Source organism: Prionailurus viverrinus, chromosome B1 (genome assembly GCF_022837055.1).
Source record: "Prionailurus viverrinus isolate Anna chromosome B1, UM_Priviv_1.0, whole genome shotgun sequence".
Classification (NCBI taxonomy): domain Eukaryota; kingdom Metazoa; phylum Chordata; class Mammalia; order Carnivora; family Felidae; genus Prionailurus; species Prionailurus viverrinus.
Genome location: NC_062564.1, coordinates 67,690,740 through 67,715,623, shown reverse-complemented (window position 1 = coordinate 67,715,623; position 24,884 = coordinate 67,690,740). Strand labels below are relative to the sequence as shown.

The window sequence follows — 24,884 nt, the reverse complement described above, 5'->3', positions numbered from 1 at the left end:
AGCAACGACTCTTTTAAAAAACTGAGAGAAAATGAGTTGAATAAGACATTTTCCTCACTGGCAGAACTGTCCCACCAATTATAGAAAACAATGAGAAATTTTGTGAGTTGTTAAGGAAGACAAACTTAAATATTTTGAAATGTTTACAATTCACTCATCCTGAAATAAGTTGAAAAAATATGAAATTGCTCTACACCTCAACATAAAATAAGTCTTCTATGCAACTGATAGGAAACACTGCTGATTTGGTTGTACTATTTTTACAAACAGGCTGGAAACAACCTCTGGATGCCCAAGATTGATCTGGATGGATTAACCTTGAGAGCAAATAGTAGCAGTGCCACACATCATACACACCATCCAATATTTTGCAGTGGAAAGGCTGCCTGAGGCAGCATATTGAAAAGACTGAAGTATAGCTTAATACTTTGAACTGTTAACGGTTCCAAGGACTTTGCCACAATTGCTTACTTCTTCCTAATCAATGCTTTTAATATTAGATTATTATGCTGTTTTTGGAGCTGCATACTTCATGGCCACGTATTGCTACCTTATACATTAAAAGCAGTAACACTCGAAAGTATTTATGTTGGCTGTATTTTAAGTTTATGCTGAGAAATTAACTCAAATTAGTTATTCTCATTGCTTTGTGAACCGGTTAAATATACACTGTCTCACCTTGTCCCCCCAAAACAGCCAGTCTGTTTAGCTCTCATTAAATTCTACACATCTAAACTCCTTAGAAAAAGCAGCTGCCCATGATCCTTTAATTTTTTGATAATATACAAAGTATGTTCTATAAGAACTCTATCCTACAAGCGGTCTTGCAGTGCATTCCCATTGGTACTTTTGAGTATGACTTCAGTCTTCTATGTATGCCTTTCCAAAGACCTAGGGCTTCCTCTCTTCTATTTTTCACCATGCAAAAGTTTGCAGTCTTTTCCAAACATCTGTACACAAGTCATACTAATCAACTAATTAAACTTCCTTTTTTAAAAACTTACTAAGTATGAAGTACAGTTTTAGGCATTGAGGGAGACACTAAGTAAAATTAAAATAACTTCCTCATCTAAATTTACAAAACTGGCCTCACAAGGTTTAGATCTACAATTTATTTTCTTGATATTTCTAAATTCTTGTCATATATATATATATATACACACATACACACACACATATACGTATATACGTATATATGTATATATATGTATATACATATACATACACACACATGTATATATGTATGTGTATGCATATATGTATATGTATACATATGTACATACATGTATATAGATGTACATATGTGTGTGTGTATATATATATATATATATATGTATATATATGTCTTCTTTCTCTACAAAGGTTTTTTTTTTTTGGTTTCCTTGGTGGCTCAAAATTTAAAATTGAATCTGAATTATTCCTAATTTTTTATTCAGTCAGTGGCTAAATTCTAGCCTACTTCAATAAGGCTTTTCAAATCCACCCTCTTGTTTAGCATGTCACTGCACAAATTCAGGCCCTCATAGTCTCCCACTACTAGGCAAGAGTAGATGTCTCCTAGAGAGTTTCCTTGCCTTCATCCTCTTCTTGGTATAATCCATTCTAAAGATAACCTACAATGCATTTCTTAGAGTTCAAGTTACTACTCAGCCCCTAGGCAAGCTTTTGACAAAAAGCATATGATAAATAGCTTCCATATGATTCAATAGACTTTAATTTCCAATTTGATCATGATCAATTCGCACCAAATTCGTCAACAACAGGCACATTATTTTGTATGTTAACACAACTACCTGCCCACCCCCATTGCCTACACTGTTTCTGTCCTAGACTACCTGCTTTGGCTCTTATTAGCTAGTTCATATTTTTCTGCCCTTATTCCCTCTTACCTTCTGGGACTCTAATACATACGGTAGACCATTTTATATTATTCCACAGGTCAGTGAGGCTGTGTTTATTTTTTTCCACTTTGTTCTATCTCTACTTCTGTTTGGATAACTTCTATTGTTCTACTGTCATTGTCTCTGATCTTTTATTCTACATTTAATCTGTTGTCAATTTAATGACATATATATATATATATATGGCTTCCAAGTTCTAAAAGTTCCATTTGTTTCTTTTTAAAAATGCCTTTCATTTCTTTCCTCATTATCTTCACTGTTCACTTCAAATTTTTATGTTATTTTAAAGTCTTCATTTATTAATTCTTCCATCTGTGACTACTCCCTCCCCCAATATTTGCTATGTGGCTCTGACTTTTCCACCGTTGTCTAACTCCAAAGGCTGCTGCAGGACATGCTGGGAGATGTAGTTCCCAACCCTGTAAGAATTAAGATTCTGGAATGTTTACTTTGCAACCAGATTTTGCTTTCTAGAATACAGATATTATTATTTTTTTACTTAAATTCTTTTTTTTATGAAATTTATTGACAAATTGGTTTCCATACAACACCCAGTGCTCATCCCAAAAGGTGCCCTCCTCAATACCCATCACCCACCCTCTCCTCCCTCCCACCCCCCATCAACCCTCAGTTTGTTCTCAGTTTTTAACAGTCTCTTATGCTTTGGCTCTCTCCCATTCTAACCTCTTTTTTTTTTTTTCCTTCCCCTCCTCCATGGGTTCCTGTTAAGTTTCTCAGGATCCACATAAGAGTGAAACCATATGGTATCTGTCTTTCTCTGTATGGCTTATTTCACTTAGCATCACACTCTCCAGTTCCATCCACGTTGCTACAAAAGGCCATATTTCATTTTTTCTCATTGCCACGTAATATTCCATTGTGTATATAAACCACAATTTATTTATCCATTCATCAGTTGATGGACATTTAGGCTCTTTCCATAATTTGGCTATTGTTGAGAGTGCTGCTATGAACATTGGGGTACAAGTGGCCCTATGCATCAGTACTCCTGTATCCCTTAAATTCTTTATTGAGTCCCTGTTGTCTCCAAGGAAGACTCCAAAATGCCAGCACATTTCATGATCTGTCTATGGTTGCCTCTCCAACCTCTTCTATACTATAACAAATGCTTGCGGAAAGGGGAAAATTATATTTTCTTACCCTTTCTGTGTTAAAACACAAATCAAACAATTGAAGACTCAAAAAGTGAGTTTTTGAGAAAAATATATTGGGCTAGATATAATCATCAATGATCATTTTGTATCCATGGCATATTTTTATGGTGTTCTTAGAATTATCTATTTTTTAAGTTTATTTATTTATTTTGAAAGGGGGAGACAGAGAGAGAGAGAGAGAGAGAGAGAGCACAAGCAGGGGAGAAGCAGAGAGAGAAGGAGAGAGAATCCCAAACAGGCCCCATGCTCAGTATGGCTCAATCCTGAGACCAGAAGATCATGACTTGAGCAGATATCAAGAATCAGAGGCTTAACTAACCACCCCCCCCAGGCGCCATGGTTCTTAGAGTTAGCTTAATTATGTCTTCACACAGTGAGTCATACAGAGAAAGTGGGATTTTCAAAAATGTTTCTTCAGTTGAATCACAGAATTTTAATAGAATTCACTAGAACCTACCCCAGAGGTCTGAAACACAGTCTCTGCAAGAAGGGTTAGATGTCTTAATTTTAATAGCTCTATAAGTAATAATGAAACAGCCATGGTTACAAATCACTGTACTAAAAAGCAAAAGATTGCATTCCTATATTTCTACTGTTTAATATGATAGCTAAACTTCAGTAGGCAGTCAGGAAATCTTTGTTGAATTTATAAAAAAAATATAGCTTTTTGCATTTTACATATGTAGTTTACACAGTTAAAATTTTCTTAAATCATATTTGTGTGTAACTGTATTTGTTCTGACTATCATTTTAAATGGGGATCTGATCTGAGGTGAACAATCAATGCCTATGCATTCATGATCCTTAAGTTGGTGTCAATGGATTTATTCTTAACCATAATACACTGACACACAAAATAGTCAATTGCATATTCTGTTCTGTCAAATTCTTTCATTCTGTTTAAAGGGCATGTTGTACTATGTTTGTCTTTGTTAAATGCACATTAGCTAACTTAACATGACCAAGTTGTCACTAGAGAATAAATCAAGAATTACAGAATAAAATAAATATTCTCATTTTAAAAGAAAAATACCACCACCATTATTCAAATTAAAAGGTAAATGTGAACCTCACTCTGGTTTTGCAATCTCTCTTTATTTCAGTCTAGTGATTAGCAATGTAGACGTATAATCCTATCCGATGTTCATTTTTATTTTTATTGTATTTTGGCAGACTTGCCAACCCTTCAACCAAAGATTTAACCACAAAGAAAACAGAACGACATCAAAGTATTAGGCAAGCTGTGCTGTGTCTGCTTTGATAATAACGCGCTTTCAGAAATTCAAAAGCTTCACGAATAATATATTTTAGAAATAAGTATGTGGTCTACACTGGATTTGGATGACCTTATTTTAGAAACCTGCCCTTGCTTTACTTTCAAATAGGAAAATCCAGCAGTATTATTTGCATTCCTTGCCTTATCACAAATAAATTTAATAATTTGAATGAGGCTTGTCTTTCAGTGTTGGTTATGTTAAGTCTTTATTTTATAGACTAGACTTTTTCCTTCTCATTCATTCACCTTTTCAATGATCACCTGCTGACAACCTATAATGTGAAACATTGTTAGAGGTTACTTGAAATGTCTATAATGTGGATCATGGTCCTTGCCCTCCAGGAGATTTAGGGTAGTAATAGAGAGCAACACTGCAAAAATGACCACAGAAAGTTAATAGATGATAAAATCAGCACACATTTATTCTAGTCTCTTCAAAACTTCCAATTATATATTAAGCGGAGGTGAGTAATTTGATCTTTCTGGCTCTCAGCTTTCCCACCTATTATATGAAAATAAGTTAGATTAAATTCTCAGCAACCATTCAGGCACAGCTACAATGTATACTCTTAGTTGGCTTCATAATTGTGCTACCAGATACAAATCACTTGATCAGTATTTCCTCAGCCATAAAATGAGAAGACCTTTCTTACCTTAGGTAGATACAATCCTAAAATATGCTGTGACCACAGTGAAATGATTTTTTTTAATTTTTTTAACGTTTATTTATATTTGAGACAGAAAGAGACAGCATGAATGGGGGAGGGTCAGAGAGAGAGGGAGGCACAGAATCCAAAGCAGGCTCCAGCTCTGAGCTGTCAGCACAGAGCCCGACGTGGGGCTCGCACTCACTGACCGTGAGATTGTGACCTAGCTGAAGTTGGTCACTTAACCACCCAGGCGCCTCAACAGTGAAATGATTTGTTGTGCAAAGGAAGACACAGTGTAAGCCTTTTCTCCAAGGACTGCAATTAGGATATTTAGACATGCTTATTATTATTTATTTCAGATAAACTATGAAGAGAGACCCTAAATTTAATTCTGTAGCCAGGACATAAAGTCCTTAGTTGGAACATTATTCTGAAAATTAATTTTTGTTCTATAATCTTGTCTATTCTATTTATGAATAAAGAAGAAAAAAGATAGCTAATGAGAATTACTGTGTTTGAAGTCTTTGCTACAATAATCTGGGAATCTATTTTTTGGCATACTAGTTGATACTATACTCAGCTATACCAACCATCATTTAAAACATCACACACCCAAGAATTTCTCAACTTTTGTGTTACACTTATGCCAATATTTAATCTAGATTTTCTAAACCTGTATCTTTTTCGGTAGATACCTTCCTGGGAGTCTCCAGCCCAAACAATTATAAAAACTAGACTAGTCGTATGTATCCCCAGATTGTGACTGGTGGGAAATTCTTGCTGATGGAGTGAAAAATACAATATCACCCTTGAGGATGGTTTCTGCAATTACCAGCAAAAGGTCTGCTCTCTGGAGCCATCCAAAATGACTGGCCTCAGCATCAAGCTCCTTAAATTTGTTCAGGTTACAATTGTTCTGTTAAGTGAGAAAAGTAGAATTTTATCTGTCCATCTTACACTAATTTAAGGATGACTTAAAAAAAGAAGCCTTGGGGCACCTGGGTGGCTCAGTCAGTTGAGCATCTGACTTGGGCTCAAGTCATGATCTCTCAGTCTGTGAGTTCGAGCCCCAAGTCGGGCTCTGTGCTGATAGCTCAGAGCCTGGAGCCTGCTTTGAATTCTGTGTCTCCCTCTCTCTCTGCCCCTCTACCACTTGTGCTCTGTCTCTCTCTGCTTCTCAAAAATAAATAAATGTAAAAAAATTAAAAATAAATTTAAAAAAGATAAAGAAGAGTGGTCTCCAAAATTGTAAAAATGTGCAGAGGAATTTATATTTCAATACATACATATCAATGCAGATACATGCATGCACACATCACACATACACACACACACACACACACACACACACACACACACATTTTATTGCCCCAAGTCAATTATAATGCCTGGGGTTTTTCCATCTGAATATATTCTATTGTATCTCATCAAAGCTAATCCCAGAAATTTGTCTTTTCCCCCAATTCCACACACCTGGTTTTCAGGAAATTCCCAAAAGGCAGTATACCAGACACATCCCAAATTTTTCTCCAATGAGCTATACTTTTGTACAATTCCCTCTCCTTGCATTCAGGTGGAATCTTGATTTGGTTTTAGCCTTTAAAATATAAAAAAGGTAAAAATATTTTAAAAATGTACTTACAATACTTAACCAGTTGATTTTAAGTTATTCAAAAGAGATAATATTCTGTATGGGCCTCACTTCATCAGATTAAAACCCTTAAAGAGGAACTGGTCTCCCCTAGGTCAGACCGATTCCTCTGCTGGAGTTGAAGAAGCAAATGGCCGTGATTTAAATAGCCATGTAACCACCTATAAGGTAGGACAATGCAAGCAGACTAGGACATAAGGGCATATGCGGGCTGAGAGCCAGAAAGATAATGGGAACCTCAGTAAATTCTGTCAACAATGTGCAGGAGGAGGTTGGAAGTGGCTCCTTTCACAGTCAAGCCAATGGTGAGCTCTCAACCTCAACTGACATCTGGATTGCAGCCTAGGGAGACTCTGAAACAGAAAAACCATCCAAAGCATACCTAACCCCTGGTCCATAGAAACTATGAGGCCATAAATGTGTCCTGTGCTAAGGTCCTAAGTTTGTGTAATTTGTTTTATAGCAATAAAAAACAAATAGAGGTGGCATCTTCCATCTATAGGAGGAGCAGGTTTTCCACATTCTGCGATGCTAAGCCATTCACAGAAAAGCAACACCAATAGACTACTTAAGGGAAGTTCCTGACCATTGTGTGAAAATGGAGAGCTTGCTTGTGTGAGCTCAGAGCTTTTCTTGGGAGCTTTCTGAGCATCTGTTTGTGTGCACATAGGTTTTTGTGATAAATGACCCTGTTCTCAAATCTTGTTCATATTTTATCGCTGGCATTGCTTCTGTTCAGCTTCATATTGAGCATAACTTCTCCAACCTCAGTTTTTGTCATTTCTCCATAAAGACTGAATCCAGACTTGTAGATGGGGGCACAGACCGGTAACATCCACTTGTTTCCATTCCCTTAGTACTCCGTGTATTTTTTTGGTGCGTCATCAAACTGAAAACAACCACCAGCCAAAACAAAAACTGTTAGAACAAATCAATGAATTCAGTAAAGTTGCAGGAAAGAAAATCAACATACAGAAATTGTGTCTCTAAACACTGACAATGATATATCTGAAAAAGAAATAAAACAATCCCATTCACAATAGTATTCAAAACAATAAAACACTTAGAGATGAATTTAAGCAAGGAACTCAGGGATCTGTAAAATTGATACTAACAAGACAGTGATGAAAAAAGTTGAAGAAAACACACACTGGAAAGATAACCTGTGGTCATGGATCAAAATAATTAATGTTAACTGTCCATATTACCCAAAAACATTTATAGATTGAGTTCAATCCCATTAAATTCCCATGGCAGGGTGCCTGAGTGGCTCAGTCGGTTGAGCATCTGACTCTTGATTTCAGCTCAGGACATGATCTCACAGTTTGTGGGACTGAGCACTAGGTTGGGCTCTGTGCTGATAGTGAGATTCTGCTTGGGATTCTCTCCCTTTTTCTCTGCCCCACCCCCACTTGTGCACTCACCCTCTCTCTCTCTCTCTCAAAACAAATAAACTTTTAAAAAATATTTTAAAAATTTCAATGGTGTTTTTCATAGAAATAGGGGAAAAAAGAACAATCCCAAAATTTGTGTGGAACCACAAAAGGCCACAAATAGCCAAAGGAATCCTGAGAAAGAACAAAGCTGGAGTCATCATACTTCCTGATTTCAAACTATACTACCTATGGAAAATAACTCATGTCCATCAATGGATAGAATGGACAAAGAAGATGTGAGATATATATATATATATATATATATATATATATATATATATTATAATGGAATAAGATTTAGGCACCCAAAAGAAAGAAATCTTGCTATTTGTGACAACATGGATGGGCCTTGAGTGCATTATTCTAAGTGAGATAAGTCAGACAGAGAAAGACATGTACTGTTTAATATCACTTATATTTGAAATCTAAAAAGGCTGAACTTGTAAAAATGGAGGGTTGAATGGGGGTGCGGGAAATGGGGAGAATGTGATCGAAGTGTACAAACATACAGTTAGACTAAGTTCTGGGAATCTGATGCACAGTATTGTGATTACACTTAACAATTCTGTATTATGCACTTACAAGTTGCTAAGAAAGTAGATCTTAAATATTCTCACCACAAAGAAGAAAAGATAATTCACTGATGTGATGGAGGTGTTAGCTAATGCTACAGGGAAATCATGTTGTAATATCTAAGTGTATCAAATTAACATGTTGTACACCTTAAACTTACAAAATATTATGTCCATTATGTCTCAATAAAGCTGAAAAAGAAAAAGATTCTGCCCTTGGTCGCACATAAGTAACTCATACTTATACAGACAAAGGGTAGAGGGAATGATGATGTTTAATTCTTCTCACTGAAAGCATCTGAATCAAGACTTGTTCACACAAGAGGCTCAAGAATCCTTGTTTTCTCTATAGCTGTTAGAAGATGAATCATTCTAAAAATAAGAAAATCTAATTTTTGATTTTTCATGCTCAGTAGCATATTATTTGCCTAAGTAATGTTTACAGGCACCTGAAAATTCCTTTACATTATACATATTGTATCATTATCATAAATTAATAATTATCTACAAATTATATAATTACAGTTATAATAAATATTTTATTATATTTTTGTATTACAATATTGAATTCAGGAGTAGATAACTCTCATTTTAGATATATCAGTTGCTCTTAGAAAGGAATGAAAGGGTCAATGATTGAATTAAATTTTGGTGAGAAAAAAATCATGATAGATTGATTAATTTGACATTTTGGTGTTGCTATCTTTGAATTAAATGTAGATATGCATATTTTATACATGTGTGATATTGATATCCTTGTAATACTTATGTAGAAAATATCTAAGAAATGCAGATATTACCCACATTGTTCTCATATTATTTTCATATTATGTCTATACTTAGTTTTATACAACCATTGTTTAAGTATTAACAGATTCATTCAATTTTATCCCTGGAGGTGAACATACATAAAAGCACCTTTTACCTGGGAAGGGAACAAAGGCATTAGAAAGATCAATGACTTCAGTGTATTTACATAGCAACTAAGTCGTGGAGTCAAGGTTCATTTTCTTGGTATAAACAACTATACCTCACACTGCACTGTGGTTTATAGGGTTTATTACTATTCTTAATATATGTTATATAATCTATATTACAGTTTTATTCAAAATTGCAATATATTTGCTGAATGTTACATAAAACTGTCAGTCGTCTATCCATTTATTTTTCTCCCCATAAGACTGTTTATCTATCATCTATCTATGAATAGTCTATATTTTGTGTACATTAATATTGCTTAACATATGGGACTACTCTCATCATTACTGATTTTAATAATTTGTTTTACATTTCTCATGCTAAATGTAGAAAAATCAAATTCTCCTAATCAATCTAAACATTTTTCTTTTGGTTTTACTTTATGGAAAGGAAGCACACTTAATTTGTGATGTATCTCATTATTATTTCAATTTTTTTATTTATTATTTCAATTTTAAATGTAATGTTTTTCTCCCCAATACCTTAAACAATAAAGAAAATAATGAAATATCCCTGAAAATGTGGGCATCTGGGTAGTTCAGTGGGTTAAATTTCAGATTTCGGCTCAGGTTATGATATCACAGTTTGTGAGTTCAAGTCCCGCATCGGGCTCTGTGGTGGTGACAGCTCAGAGCCTGGAGTCTGCTTCAGATTCTGTATCTCCCTCTCTCTCTCTGTCCCTCCCCTGCTTACAGGGTTTCTCTCTCTCAAAATAACCATTAAAAATAAAAAAAAAACACGAAATATCCCTGAATATGTTCACACCTTGAAATTGTGATTCCTTTTATTGTGATTCTTTTTTTTTTCTTTTTTTTCAATATATGAAGTTTATTGTCAAATTGGTTTCCGTACAACACCCAGTGCTAATCCCAAAAGGTGCCCTCCTCAATACCCATCACCCATCCTCCCCTCCCTCCCACCCCCCATCAACCCTCAGTTTGTTCTCAGTTTTTAACAGTCTCTTATGCTTTGGCTCTCTCCCACTCTAACCTCTTTTTTTTTTTTTTTTCCTTCCCCTCCTCCATGGGTTTCTGTTAAGTTTCTCAGGATCCACATAAGAGTGAAACCATATGGTATTTGTCTTTCTCTGTATGACTTATTTCACTTAGCATAACACTCTCCAGTTCCATCCATGTTGCTACAAGGGGGTATATTTCATTCATTCTCATTGCCACATAGTACTGCATTGTGTATATAAACCACAATGTCTTTATCCATTCATCAGTTGATGGACATTTAGGCTCTTTCCATAATTTGGCTATTGTTGTAAGTGCTCCTATAAACATTGGGGTACAAGTGCCCCGATGAATCAGTACTCCTGTATCCCTTGGGTAAATTCCTAGCAGTGCTATTGCTGGGTCATAGGGTAGGTCTATTTTTAATTTTTTGAGGAACCTCCACACTGTTTTCCAGAGTGGCTGCACCAGTTTGCATTCCCACCAACAGTACAAGAGGGTTCCCGTTTCTCCACATCCTCTCCAGCATCTATAGTCTCCTGATATGTTCATTTTGGCCACTCTGGCGTGAGGTGATATCTGAGTGTGGTTTTGATTTGTATTTCCCTGATGAGGAGCGACATTGAGCATCTTTTCATGTGCCTGTTGGCCATCCGGATGTCTTCTTTAGAGAAGTGTCTATTCATGTTTTCTGCCCATTTCTTCCCTGGATTATTTGTTTTTCGGGTGTGGAGTTTGGTGAGCTCTTTATAGATTTTGGATACTAGTCCTTTGTCCGATATGTCATTTGCGAATATCTTTTCCCATTCCGTTGGTTGCCTTTTAGTTTTGTTGATTGTTTCCTTTGCTGTGCAGAAGCTTTTTATCTTCATAAGGTCCCAGTAGCTCATTTTTGCTTTTAATTCCCTTGTCTTTGGGGATGTGTCAATTAAGAAATTGCTGCAGCTGAGGTCAGAGAGGCTTTCCCCTCTAGGATTTTGATGGTTTCCTGTCTCACATTCAGGTCCTTTATCCATTTTGAGTTTATTTTTGTGAATGGTGTAAGAAAGTGGTCTAGTTTCAACCTTCTGCATGTTGCTGTCCAGTTCTCCCAGCACCATTTGTTAAAGAGACTGTCTTTTTTCCTTTGGATATTTTTTCCTGCTTTGTCAACGATTAGTTGGCCACACGTTTGTGGGTCTAGTTCTGGGGTTTCTATTCTATTCCATTGGTCTATGTGTCTGTTTTTGTGCCACTACTATGCTGTCTTGATGATGACAGCTTTGTAGTAGAGGCTAAAATCTGGGAATGTGATGCCTCCTGCTTTGGTCTTCTTCAAAATTACTTTGGCTATTCGGGGCCTTTTGTGTTTCCATATGAATTTTAGGATTGCTTGTTCTAGCTTCGAGAAGAGTGCTGGTGCAATTTTGACTGGGATTGCATTGAATGTGTAGATAGCTTTGGGTAGTATTGACATTTTGACAATATTTATTCTTCCAATCCATGAGCAGGGAATATTTTTCCATTTCTTTATATCTTCTTCAATTACCTTCATAAGCTTTCTATAGTTTTCAGCATACAGATCTTTTACATCTTTGGTTACATGTATTCCTAGGTATTTTATGCTTCTTGGTACAATTGTGAATGGGATCAGTTTCTTTATTTGTCTTTCTGTTGCTTCATTGTTAGTGTAGAAGAATGCAACTGATTTCTGTACATTGATTTTGTATCCTGCAACTTTGCTACATTAATGTATCAGTTCTAGCAGACTTCTGGTGGAGTCTATCAGATTTTCCATGTATAATATCATGTCCTCTGCAAAAAGTGAAAGCTTAAATTTATCTTTGCCAATTTTGATGCCTTTGATTTCCTTTTGTTGTCTGATTGCTGATGCTAGAACTTCCAACACTATGTGAAACAACAGCGGGAGAGTGGACGTCCCTGTCGTGCTCCTGATCTCAGGAAAAAAGCTCTCAGTTTTCCCCCATTGAGGATAATTTTAGCTGTGGGCTTTTCATAAGTGGCTTCGATGATCTTTAAGTATGTTCCTTCTATCCCGACATTCTCGAGGGTTTTTATTAAGAAAGTTTGCTGAATTTTGTCAAAGGCCTTTTCTGCATCGATTGACAGGGTCATATTGTTCTTATCTTTTCTTTTATTAATGTGATGTGTCACATTGATTGATTTGTGAATGTTGAACCAGCCCTGCATCCCAGGAATGAATTCCACTTGATCATGGTGGATAATTCTTTTTATATGCTGTTGAATTCGATTTGTTAGTATCTTATTGAGAATTTTTGCATCCATATTCATCAGGGATATTGGTCTGTAGTTCTCTTTTTTTACTGGGTCTTTGTCTGGTTTAGGAATCAAAGTAATACCGGCTTCATAGAATGAGTCTCGAGTTTTCCTTCTCTTTCTATTTTTGGAATATCTTGAGAAGGATAAGTATTATCTCTGCTTTAAACATCTGGTAGAACTCCCCAGGGAAGCCATCTGGTCCTGGACTCTTATTTGTTGGGAGATTTTTGATGACTGAATCAATTTCTTTGCTGGTTATGGGTCTGTTCAAGCTTTCTATTTCCTCCTGATTGAGTTTTGGAAGCGTGTGGATGGAATTTGTCCATTTCTTCCAGGTTGTCCAGTTTGTTGGCATATAATTTTTCATGGTATTCCCTGATAATTGCTTGCATCTCTGAGGGATTGGTTGTAATAATTCCATTTTCATTCATGATTTTATCTATTTGGGTCATCTCCCTTTTCTTTTTGAGAAGCCTGGCTAGAGGTTTATCAATTTTGTTTATTTTTTCAAAAAACCAACTCTTGGTTTCAATTGATCTGCTCTACAGTTTTTTTAGATTCTATATTGTTTATTTCTGCTCTAATCTTTATTATTTCTCTTCTTCTGCTGGGTTTGGGGTGTCTTTGCTGCTCTGCATCTATTTCCTTTAGGTGTGCTATTAGATTTTGTGTTTGGGATTTTTCTTGTTTCTTGAGATAGGCCTGTATTGCAATGTATTTTCCTCTCAGGAATGCCTCGCTGCGTCCCAAAGCGTTTGGATTGTTGTATTTTCATTTTCGTTTGTTTCCATATATTTTTTAATTTCTTCTCTAATTGCCTGGTTGACCTATTCATTCTTTAGTAGGGTGTTCTTTAACCTCCATGTTCTTGGAGGTTTTCCAGACTTTTTCCTGTGGTTGATTTCAAGCTTCATAGCATAATGGTCTGAAAGTCATGGTATGATCCCAATTCTTGTATACTTATGAAGGGCTGTTTTGTGACCCAGTATGTGATCTATCTTGGAGTATGTTCCATGTGCACTCGAGAAGAAAGTATATTCTGTTGCTTTGGGATGCAGAGTTCTAGATATATCTGTCAAGTCCATCTCATCCAATGTATCCTTCAGGGCCCTTGTTTCTTTATTGACCGTGTGTCTAGATGATCTATCCATTTCTGTAAGTGGATTGTTAAAGTCCCCTGCAATGACCACATCTTTATCAATAAGGTTGCTTATGTTTGTGAGTAATTGTTTTATATATTTGGGGGCTCCCGTATTCAGCACAGAGACATTTATAATTGTTAGTTCTTCTTGATGGATAGACCCTATGATTATTATATAATGCCATTCTTCATCTCTTGTTACAGCCTTTAATTTAAAGTCTAGTGTGTCTGATATAAGTATGGCTACTCCAGCTTTCTTTTGACTTCCAGTAGCATGATAAATTGTTCTCCATCCCCTCACTGTCAGTCTGAAGGTGTCCTCAGGTCTAAATTGAGTCTCTTGTAGACAGCAAATAGATGGGTCTTCTTTTTTTATCCATTCTGATACCCTATGTCTTTTGGTTGGTGCATTTAGTAATTTACATTCAGTGTTATTATAGAAAGATATGGGTTTAGAGTCATTGTGATGTCCGTAGGTTTCATGCTTGTAGTGATGTCTCTGGTACTTTGTCTCACAGGATCCCCTTTAGGATCTCTTGTAGGGCTAGTTTAGTGGTGATGAATTCCTTCAGTTTTTGTTTGTTTGGGAAGACCTTTATCTCTCCTTCTATTCTAAATGACAGATTTGCTGGATAAAGGATTCTCGGCTGCATATTTTTTTCTGTTCATCACATTGAAGATCTCCTGCCATTCCTTTCTGGCCTGCCAAGTTTCAAAAGAGAGATCAGTCACGAGTCTTATAGGTCTCCCTTTATATGTTAGAGCATGTTTATCTCTAGCTGCTTTCAGAATTTTCTCTTTATCCTTGTAATTTGCCAGTTTCACTATGATATGTCATGCAGAATATTGATTCAAGTTACGTCTGAAGGGAGTTTTCTGTGCCTCTTGGATTTCAATGCCTTTTTCCTCCCCCAGATCTAGGAAGTTCTCAGCTATTATTTCTTCAAGTACACCTTCAGCACCTTTCCCTCTCTCTTCCTCCTCTGGAATACCAATTATGCGTGGATTATTTCTCTTTAGTGCATCACTTAGTTCTCTAATTTTCCCCTCATACTCCTGGATTTTTTTATCTCTTTTTTTCTCAGCTTCTTCTTTTTCCATAATTTTATCTTCTAGTTCACCTATTCTCTCCTCTGCTTCTTCAATCCGAGCCTTAGTTGTCTCCATTTTATTTTGCTGTTCATTGATAGCATTTTTTAGTTCCTCCTGGCTGTTCCTTAGTCTCTTGATCTCTGTAGCAAGAGATTCTCTGCTGTCCTTTATACTGTTTTCAAGCCCAGCGATTAATTTTATGACTATTATTCTAACTTCACTTTCTGTTAATTTGCTTAAATCATTTTTGATCAGTTCGTTAGCTGTTGTTATTTCCTGGACGTTTTTCTTAGGGGAATTCTTCCATTTCCTCATTTTGGATAGTCCCTGGAGTGGTTCAGAACTGCAGGGCACTTCCCCTGTGCTGTCTTGAATAACTCGTTTTGGTGGGTGCGACACAGTCAGACCTGATATCTGCTCCCAGCCCACCGCTGGGGCCACAGTCAGACTGGTGTGTACCTTCTCTTCCCCTGTCCTAGGGGCGGGATTCACTGTGGGGTGGCATGGCCTGTCTAGGCTAGTTGCACTCTGCCAGGCTTCTGGTGCTGGTGATCTGGGGTATTAGGTGGGGTGGATTTGCAAGGTGCACAGGTGCGGGAGGGGCAGGCTCAGTTCCTTTTACCTTCGGAGATCCACTTCGGGAGGGGCCCTGCGGCACCAGGAGGGAGTCAGACCCGCCAGAGGGATGGTTCAGCAGAAGCACAGCATTGGGTGTTTGCGCGTTGCAAGCAAGTTCCCTGGCAGGAACTGGTTCCCTTTGGGATTTCGGCTGGGGGATGGGCGAGGGAGATGGCGCCGGCAAGCGCTTTTGCTCCCCGCCAAGTTGAGCTCTGTCATCCGGGGCTCAACAACTCTCCCTCCCATTGTCCTCCAGCCCTCCAGTTCTCCGAGCAGAGCTGTTAGCTTATAACCTTCCAGATGTCAAGTCCCGCTGGCTGTCAGAACACACTCTGTCCGGCCCCTCCGCTTTTGCAAGCCAGACTCGGGGGCTCTGCTTGGCCGGTGAGCCGCCCCTCTGCCCCAGCTCCCTCCCGCCAGTCCGTGGAGCGCGCACCACCTCGCCGCCCTTCCTACCCTCTTCTGTGGGCCTCTGGTCTGCGCTTGGCTCTGGAGACTCCGTTCTGCTAGTTTTCTGGTGGTTTTCTGGGTTATTTAGGCAGGTGTAGGTGGAATCTAAGTGATCAGCAGGATGCGCGGTGAGCCCAGCATCCTCCTAGGCCACCATCTTCCCAGGATCCTCCTCATGATTCTTAAAGAATGACATTATACTGGAGAATATTTATATGACAAATTTAACAAATTTAACACTATTAAGTTTATTAGGTTCCTACTGCTACTGTAACCGATTATGACAAATTTAGTGGTTTAAAAGGCACACATTTATTCTCTTACAGTTCTGGAGTTTGTAAATTTAAAATGGGCTCACCTGGGCAGAATTCTTTCTGGACACATTGGGGGAGAGTCTATTTCCTGTGCTTTCCACGTATCAGAGGCTTCCTGTAATTTTGGTTTGCAGCCCCTTCCTCCATCTTGAGTGAGCAATGAGGAATTTCAAAATTCCTTCCTGACTTGCTTCCCTCTCTTCTGTCACTACATCACGTTCTCTCTAATACCCATTGCTCTGCTTTCCTTCAAATATAACCTTTGTGGTGGCATTGGGCCACCACAGATTTCCTTGAAATATTCTTCCCATTGCAAGGTCCTTAATTTAATCACATTTGCAAAGTCCTTCTGAACTTGAGCATAACATATTCACTAGTTCTGAGGATGAGGATTGAATATCTCTTGGGCCTGCTGCCTACCCCACCACACTTGCTACATCTCCCAGCATTTTGGTGGAAGTAATTCATTCTAAAAACCTTCAGCTGCAAAATTTTATCATATCTCCCAATGTATTGTCATCTCTGGTAATTGTTGACAGGTTAATATATTTGGTCACTCATCTATTTATTAATTAATGCATTCAGAATGATTTATGAAGCACTTACTATATGGCAAGTTCTGTGCTATGTGCTAGGAATATAATGGTAAACCAAACAGACATCATGTTTCATTCAAAAAATATTTCTCAAGACCTTCTTTGTGCCAATCTCTGCTCTGTTGATGGGAAAACAGAAGTGATCAAGAGAATTAAGGTTTATTTTTTTCCCTCTCATTCCATTACAATGTGGTGTAAAAGATAGATAAAGGTGAAATAAATTAGAAATTTGTCAGAGAGTGATGATTTCTATGCAAATAGTTACAATATGATAAGATGTGATAGATATTTACCATATAGCCATTTGTGAGTCAAAGGTAGGGAAGGCTTCTCTCAGCTCGTGACATTTAAGCTACAAAATGGATGATATTAACGACCCATCCATGCAAATATCATGTTTTAAACAGAAGAAATAGCTATTGTAAAACCTTTAGGGAAAAGAAGATGGTCTTTTTCCTCCTAAGCGCCAAAGAACATAAAATGTAATATCATTTTTAAGTAAATGTGGTAAGGGCAATGAGTGAGGAGGTGTCCAGTTCAGAGGGAGGGACTAACCCCACCTCATTGCCAGGAGCACTCACACCTGTATCCCATTTCAGGGCTGCTCCCTCTGACCTTGTTCCACTCAGCCTCCTCATTGTGCCACCTTCACAACCATTTGATTCTTCTCGTATCCTGCACATAAGGTCTCCAAGCCTGCACAGAAGGTCAACATGATCTTCCCTCACAAAAAGCATAACTCTTCCATCCACATATCGACTCCTCAGTGGCAATCTTCTGTGTCCCCCAGGCAATATCCAGACTGCTACTTTCCCCTCCAGCTCATGTTGTTTAACCTTATTATCCCTACTTTATCAGTCTAAATATCCATCACTAAATTCTGGTTTCCTTTACTATTCCAGTTTCCTAAGCCTGTGTTTCATGTTAAATCATGCCTACCCCCATTTCTATGTTAAAAGCTTAACTTCTCAAACTTCTGAATGTGATCTTATTTGGAAACAGAGTCATAGCAGTTGTAACTAGACAAGATGAAGTTGTTAGTTTGTGCCCTAATCCAATGTGACTGTGTCCCTATAAAAATGAGAAACTTGGACACAGAAATATGTACTTTGGGAGAATGTCAAGTGAAGAGAGAGACAGGCACAGAAGGAAGACAATGTGAAGACACAGAGACAATACCATCCCCAAGCTAAAGATACCTGAGCCTACCAGAGGCTAGAAGGCCTGATAGAAATCCATCCCTAGTGCCTTCAGGGGAGCATGGCCCTGCTGATACCTTGATTTTGAACTTCTATCCTCCAAAACCTAGTGATAATAAATTTCTACTCTTGTCAGCCACTCAGTTTGGGATATTTGTTTTTCAGCAGCCTGAGGAAACTAATATACCATGGTATGTCGGTCCAGTGCAGGGACCTACTCAAGATCCTGGACCTTATCAAACTTATACACTTGAACCATATGAAATCTTAAGTTTGAACTTTAACTCTGACTACAACTTCCTATAATTCCAGCATTTTGCTCGCCTACTCCCTCTAAATCTTTGCTCTTACCAGACTTGACCCTTCTATATTTGCCTATTGATTTCCTTCCAATGTTTAGTTCCTTGCCTCTACAGTCAACCCCTATAGTCTTTTGTTTTAATCATGCCCTTTCTAATAATTTCAACTTCCTTCTCTTGTTCTCTTTGACAAACTCTAATTCTGAATTAACTTCAGTTTTTGCTTTTAATGTTCCTTTACTTAAACTACTGAGTAGAGTGGGGAGAAAACCTGCATTAGCCTAGATAATTTTTGTTTACAGTTCTTTATTTTGAGAAAAATGCATATATAGTGGGAAGCATAAATTCTACTCATAGAATTTGTTAGGTTTGAAAAGCAAATTCACCCACATAGCCTACATCCCTATTGAAACTTACTATAGTACAAGACTCCAAAGTTTTCCCTTGTGATACTTTTCTTTTTCTTTTTAAGTTTTATTTATTTGAGAGAGACAGAGATAGCATGAGTGGGGGAGAGTTAGAGGCAGACAGGGAGAGAGAGAGAGAGAGAGAGAGAGAGAGAGAGAGAGAGAATCCTGAGCAGGCTCCACACTACCAGAGCAGAGACCCATGTGGGACTCAAAATTATGAAACTATGAGATCATGACCTGAGTCAAAACCAGGACTCTGATCCTTAACTGAATGAACCACCTATGCACCCCTCCCTTGTGATACTTCTCATTCAACAACCACAACCTGGTCATGCTGAGGCCAGCAGGGTATTGTTGTTTTGTGTACAGATTTTTTTCCACAAAGAAAGAGAAATAAAAATCATCCATATTGTATATACCAGTAGCTCAATCCTTTTTATGTTGAGTAGCAGTCCTGTTCATAAATATGATTAGTCCACTTTACAATTTATTGTGTCATGTCCAGGTTTGGCTATGATGAACAGATTTTCCATGAACATTCTGTATATACAAGCTCTTACATGGACATATGTTTTCATTATAGTTGAATACATAACCAGGAGTGTAATCGTTCTGTGGTGTGGTAAATGTATTTTTAACTTTACAAAAAATGTCCTTATCTTTTCTGAAAAGGTTGTAGCATTTTACATAACCACTAGTGATAGATACGAGTTAGTTACTCCACATTCTTGCATATTCTTGGTGTTTCCAATACTTATAATTTAGATATGTTGGTGGATACACAGTGATTCTTAATCATAAAACTGAATATTGCCTTCCAGAACAACTGGACTTGCTTGGAAAACACTATGTTTTCATTAATGTGACACTTTATTAATGTCAAAGTAGCACATGCTGCTGTCTACCTCCCACAAAATCCATCCTACAGAAACTGACTATGAAGAATCAGATGGGACTGGACAGCAAGAATCATGAACTGACAAAAACCTGTGAGAAACCCCATGAAATGTCCTTTTTCCAACTAATAACTTAACCCATCTGCATAGAATTTTTCTCCATTTGTACTGTTACAAAAATTGAAGAAATATCTTTCCTGTCTAAGGAAGAATTTGTCTAAGGCAAATTCTTGGACCATCTGTTATGTTTAGTGGCTTCCCTAGAGATATTCTATTCTATATCTATATCTATATCTATCTATATATCTATATCTATATCTATATCATCTATATCTATATCTAGATATATAGATAGATAGATATATAGATAGATGGTATATAATATATGTCATAAAATACAATGCATACATGTATTTATTATTGTTAGCAAAACTTTTCCTTTTGTAGGAAAGAAATATACCTAGCTATTATAGTAAAATGGCAAATAAAGGTGGCATTTGTGTTGTGTGTATGTGTGTATGTGTGTTTAAATAAGTAACCAGTGAGCTTATCCCTGTCCAGGAAACTGGAGAAAAATATCTTATACCATTTTTATGAGAGAAAGGTGTGCTAATTGTTACACACTTGAGATATATTTCCTGTCAATGTTTCTTTGTCATAGTTTTAGGAACTGATATGCAGTTAAGATCAAGATTTTCTCTCCTCAAGTGATAGATTTATTGGGAAAACGTTTCTAGTAGCTAACATTCTTTTCTTAAGATCTTTAAAGAATTTTTTAAAGTTTATTCATTACTGAGAGACAGAGGGAGACAGAGCATGAGCATGGGAGGGACAGAGAGAGATGGAGTCACAGAATCAAAAGCAGGCTCCAGGCTCTGAGCTGTCAGCACAGAGCTGGACACGGGGCTCAAACTGAACTCACAAACTGCAAGATCACAACTCGATCTGAAGTCGGACACTTAACTGCCTGAGCCACCCAGGCACCCCAAGACCTTTAAACATTAAAACCACATTTCAGTTTTTCTCACAGGTATTTATTTATGTCAGCAACTTAACTGAAGGTTATAGAATTTTTTATATTAAACACTTTTTATATTATACTTTTTAAGAAAAATTGAAACATAAAATTAGATTTATTCACAAAGTAAAATATTATACATTGATGAAAATGAATGAGGCAGAAACATGGTTACAAATGGGTAAATCTTACACTTTTATATTAAACACTTTGTTTTAAACTTCTTATCTAGCAACAACAAAAAAATAATTATTTGGCTGTGGTATGTGGTAAGAATGGCCTTTGATCATTGCTTACTTCAGGGAGACTGGTAAACTCTATGCTCCTTATACTTCCTGTTCCAATACACTGTTTAATAGAGTGGACTTAGGATCTATGGTAACTGCTTGAATATTTCATGAGAGTTTTATGATAGTTTAATGATGGTTTTTGTACTTGCTTATTTGTCTTTTAAGGTGGCTGGTGACACGAGTGGCAAAAAACTGCACAAAGAAGAGAACAACAGGATAAAGGCCCTGAAATTGAGACAGGGAACCATCAAAACCCTAGAGGAGAAAGCAGGAAAAAACCTCTCTGACCTCAGACGCAGCAATTTCTTACTTGACACATCTCCAAAGGCAAGGGAATTAAAAGCAAAAATGAACTATTGGGGCCTCATGAAGATAAAAACTTCTGCACTGCAAAGGAAAAAATCAACAAAACTAAAAGGCAACTGATGGAATGGGAAAAGATATTCGCAAATGACATATCGGACAAAGGGCTAGTATCCAAAATCTATAAAGAGCTCACCAAACTCCACACCCAAAAAACAAATAACCCAGTGAAGAAATGGGTAGAAAACATGAATAGACACTTCTCTAAAGAAGACATCCAGATGGCCAACAGGCACACGAAATGATGCTCAATGTCGCTCCTCATCAGGGAAATACAAATCAAAACCACACTCACGCCAGTCATAGTGGCTAAAATGAACAAAACAGGAGACTATAGGTGCTGGCAAGGATGTGGAGAAACGGGAACCCTCTTGCACTGTTGGTGGGAGTGCAAACTGGTGCAGCCACTCTGGAAAACAGTGTGGAGGTTCCTCAAAAAATTAAAAATAGACCTACCCTATGACCCAGCAATAGCACTACTAGGAATTTACCCAAGGGATACAGGAGTGCTGATGCATAGGGGCACTTGTACCCCAATGTTGATAGCAGCACTTACAACAATAGCCAAATTATGGAAAGAGCCTAAATGTCCATCAACTGATGAATGGATAAAGACATTGTGGTTTATATACACAATGGAATACTACATGGCTATGAGAAAGAATGAAATCTGGCCTTTGTAGCAACGTGGATGGAACGGGAGAGTGTGATGCTAAGTGAAATAAGCCATACAAAGACAGATACCATATGTTTTCACTCTTATGTGGATCCCGAGAAACTTAACAGAAGACCATAGGGGAGGGGAAGGAAAAAAAAAAAGTTAAGAGAGGGAGACAGCCAAACCATAAGAGACTCTTAAAAACTGAGAACAAACTGAGGGTTGATGGGGGGTGGGAGGGAGGGGTGGGTAGGTGTTGGGCATTGAGGAGGGCACCTGTTGGGGTGTGCACTGGCTGTTGTATGGAAACCAATTTGGCAATAAATTTCATATTTAGAAAAAGAAGAAGAAGAAGAAGAAGAAGAGAATGACAAGCAGGACAGAGTTTATTCACTCTCCAAGGGAGGAGAGAGGCCAGACTTCAACAGAGATGAAAGCCAGCCAAGTTTTTGTTTGTTTCTTTGTTTGTTTTTCTTTTAGCTTTTTTAAGGATGTGAGAGCATTGCTGTGCCCATAGAAGGTGTGGGGAGCAGGTGGATTCTTGGCGGGGTAGGGGAGGAGGTGGCAGGTGTCTCAAAGGGCTCTGTCCATGGCTCATCTGGGATAGGGGATGTGGTCAGGCTAGAAAATATGTTTAGTAGTTGGGGTCTATTTTTTGAGAATGTAGGGCCCTGTGACCTAGAAAAGCAATGACTTAGGGCCAAGTGCAGATATCTGTGAATTTTGTCTGTAAACTTGATTGGTGAGGGTGGAGGGGGTGCTTTGAATAGATTCCTTTCACTATCTATGTGTCCATGTTTAATTGTGTCCATCTATGTATCTATGTATATATGTGTCTATGTATCTATCTATCTGCCTATCTATCTATCTATCTATCATCTATCATCTATCTATCTATCATCTATCTATCTATCTATCTATCTTTCTTTCTTAATTTTAACATAATCTAATTTGTCATTTCACCCATTACAGTTATTTTGTCTATCATCTATCTATCTATCTATCTATAATCTCTATTATATCTATCATCTATTTATCTATCATCTATTGATTTATCTGCATTATGTTATAGCAGACCTAATTGTTTCTAGGGAACTGAATACCAACAGTTAATAGTGAATTCTCTAAGACTCCAAAGGAAACAAATAATGTGATTACAATTCTCTTGGTGCACATTTTTTTTGATGGATAGCTGGAAATATATAAAAGTAAGTTATTTAAACCTAGTACAGCAGAATTCTAAGCCATTGGATAAATTCAGGGGATTTTCATACATTTGGAGTCTTGTAATTTGGGGAAAAAACTCTAAGAAAAATTTACATTTCATCTGCTTTGCTTTTCTTCACTCTCCCTCCAGGAGGGAAAAAAATGTGTTTATTTAGACAGTTAATTCAAGAACATTAATTGGGTCACCTTACTAAATGATAGATTTAGCAAGAGATGTAAAAACAAGTTGGCATGCAGCAAACACTTGTTTATCTTTTTCCTAGAACTGGCTGAGGTGTAAACTTTTGTGTATTTTTATCTCTATAATAGATACTAGCTGCAATATAGATGCTAAGGAAGGGTCTTCAGTACGAGAGTGCCTGCTGACATGCAGATGGATGATCAAATACTATTTTTGTTCCATTTCCTCATTATAGTTCCATTTTCTCTCAGCAAACAGTATAACTAGATTTATTCAATAATACAGTAATTGCCAGACTAAAAAGAACATCAGAAATACAATCTTTTGCTGTCAATTTCAAAGGGATTCCATGCCTATAGTAATTAAAATTAAAAAGTATCATTATTCAAGGATGTTCTGGGTTTTTTTTGAAAAATATTTTACTTCATTAAATTGGAAGTGAGTAGGAGAGGAAAAAACGAGTTGGTGTCATTTTCTCAACAGAGTATAACGAAATGGAAAAATCACGTGTTAAATCCAGTCAAATCAAACATCAGGCTGAGGATATTAAGTTTTCCATTTGTGTATATGCTAAATGCAGGTAATTACTATTCAGCAGCTAATTCTACATTCTTTAAGCCTTAAATGAAGTATGAAGCATATATTAAATACAAAATTTATCCATGAGAGATGAAAACTGTTAACAAGCAGATACCAGAATATTATCCAAATCCAAATGATTTTAAAATAATTTTCATTTTTGTAAATGTCCAGATGCTTATATCACTTCATGAACATTATTATAGTGTACCCTTGGGGAAATTAAGTAAATATTTCTCTAAATTTCTGGATATATATCTTCTAATATTATTATTTGTTATTATACCAAACAGAATAAAATTATAACACACTTATTGAGTTTGGGAGTCGCTCACATTTTAATATTTACAAAACAAAAACACTTTTTATAATTGGAGATATGTCACAATTTCATTGGGTGCTTTTTATAATATTTTTTTTCTACATGCTACAGAAAATAATGATGTCTCTTGGAATCTATATTTTTTAGTTTCATTAAAAATGACATGGATGGGAGCACTTGGGTGGTTCAATCAGTTGGGCGTCCACTCTTGATTTCAGCTCAGACCATGATTTCATAGTTCCTAGGTTCAAGCCCAGTGTTGGGCTCTGCACTGACAGTGTGGAGCCTGCTTGGTATTTTCTCTCACTCTCTCTGCCCTCCCCTGCTTGAGCACTCTTTCTCTCAAAATATAAACA

General features: G+C 37.1%; 1 pseudogene; it reads left to right on the top strand.

Annotated features, from left to right (window-relative positions):
- Nucleotides 1–5,867: 5,867 nt before the first annotated feature.
- Nucleotides 5,868–24,884, top strand: part of LOC125164776 (ubiquitin-conjugating enzyme E2 E1-like) — a 36,406-nt pseudogene continuing 17,389 nt past the window's right edge.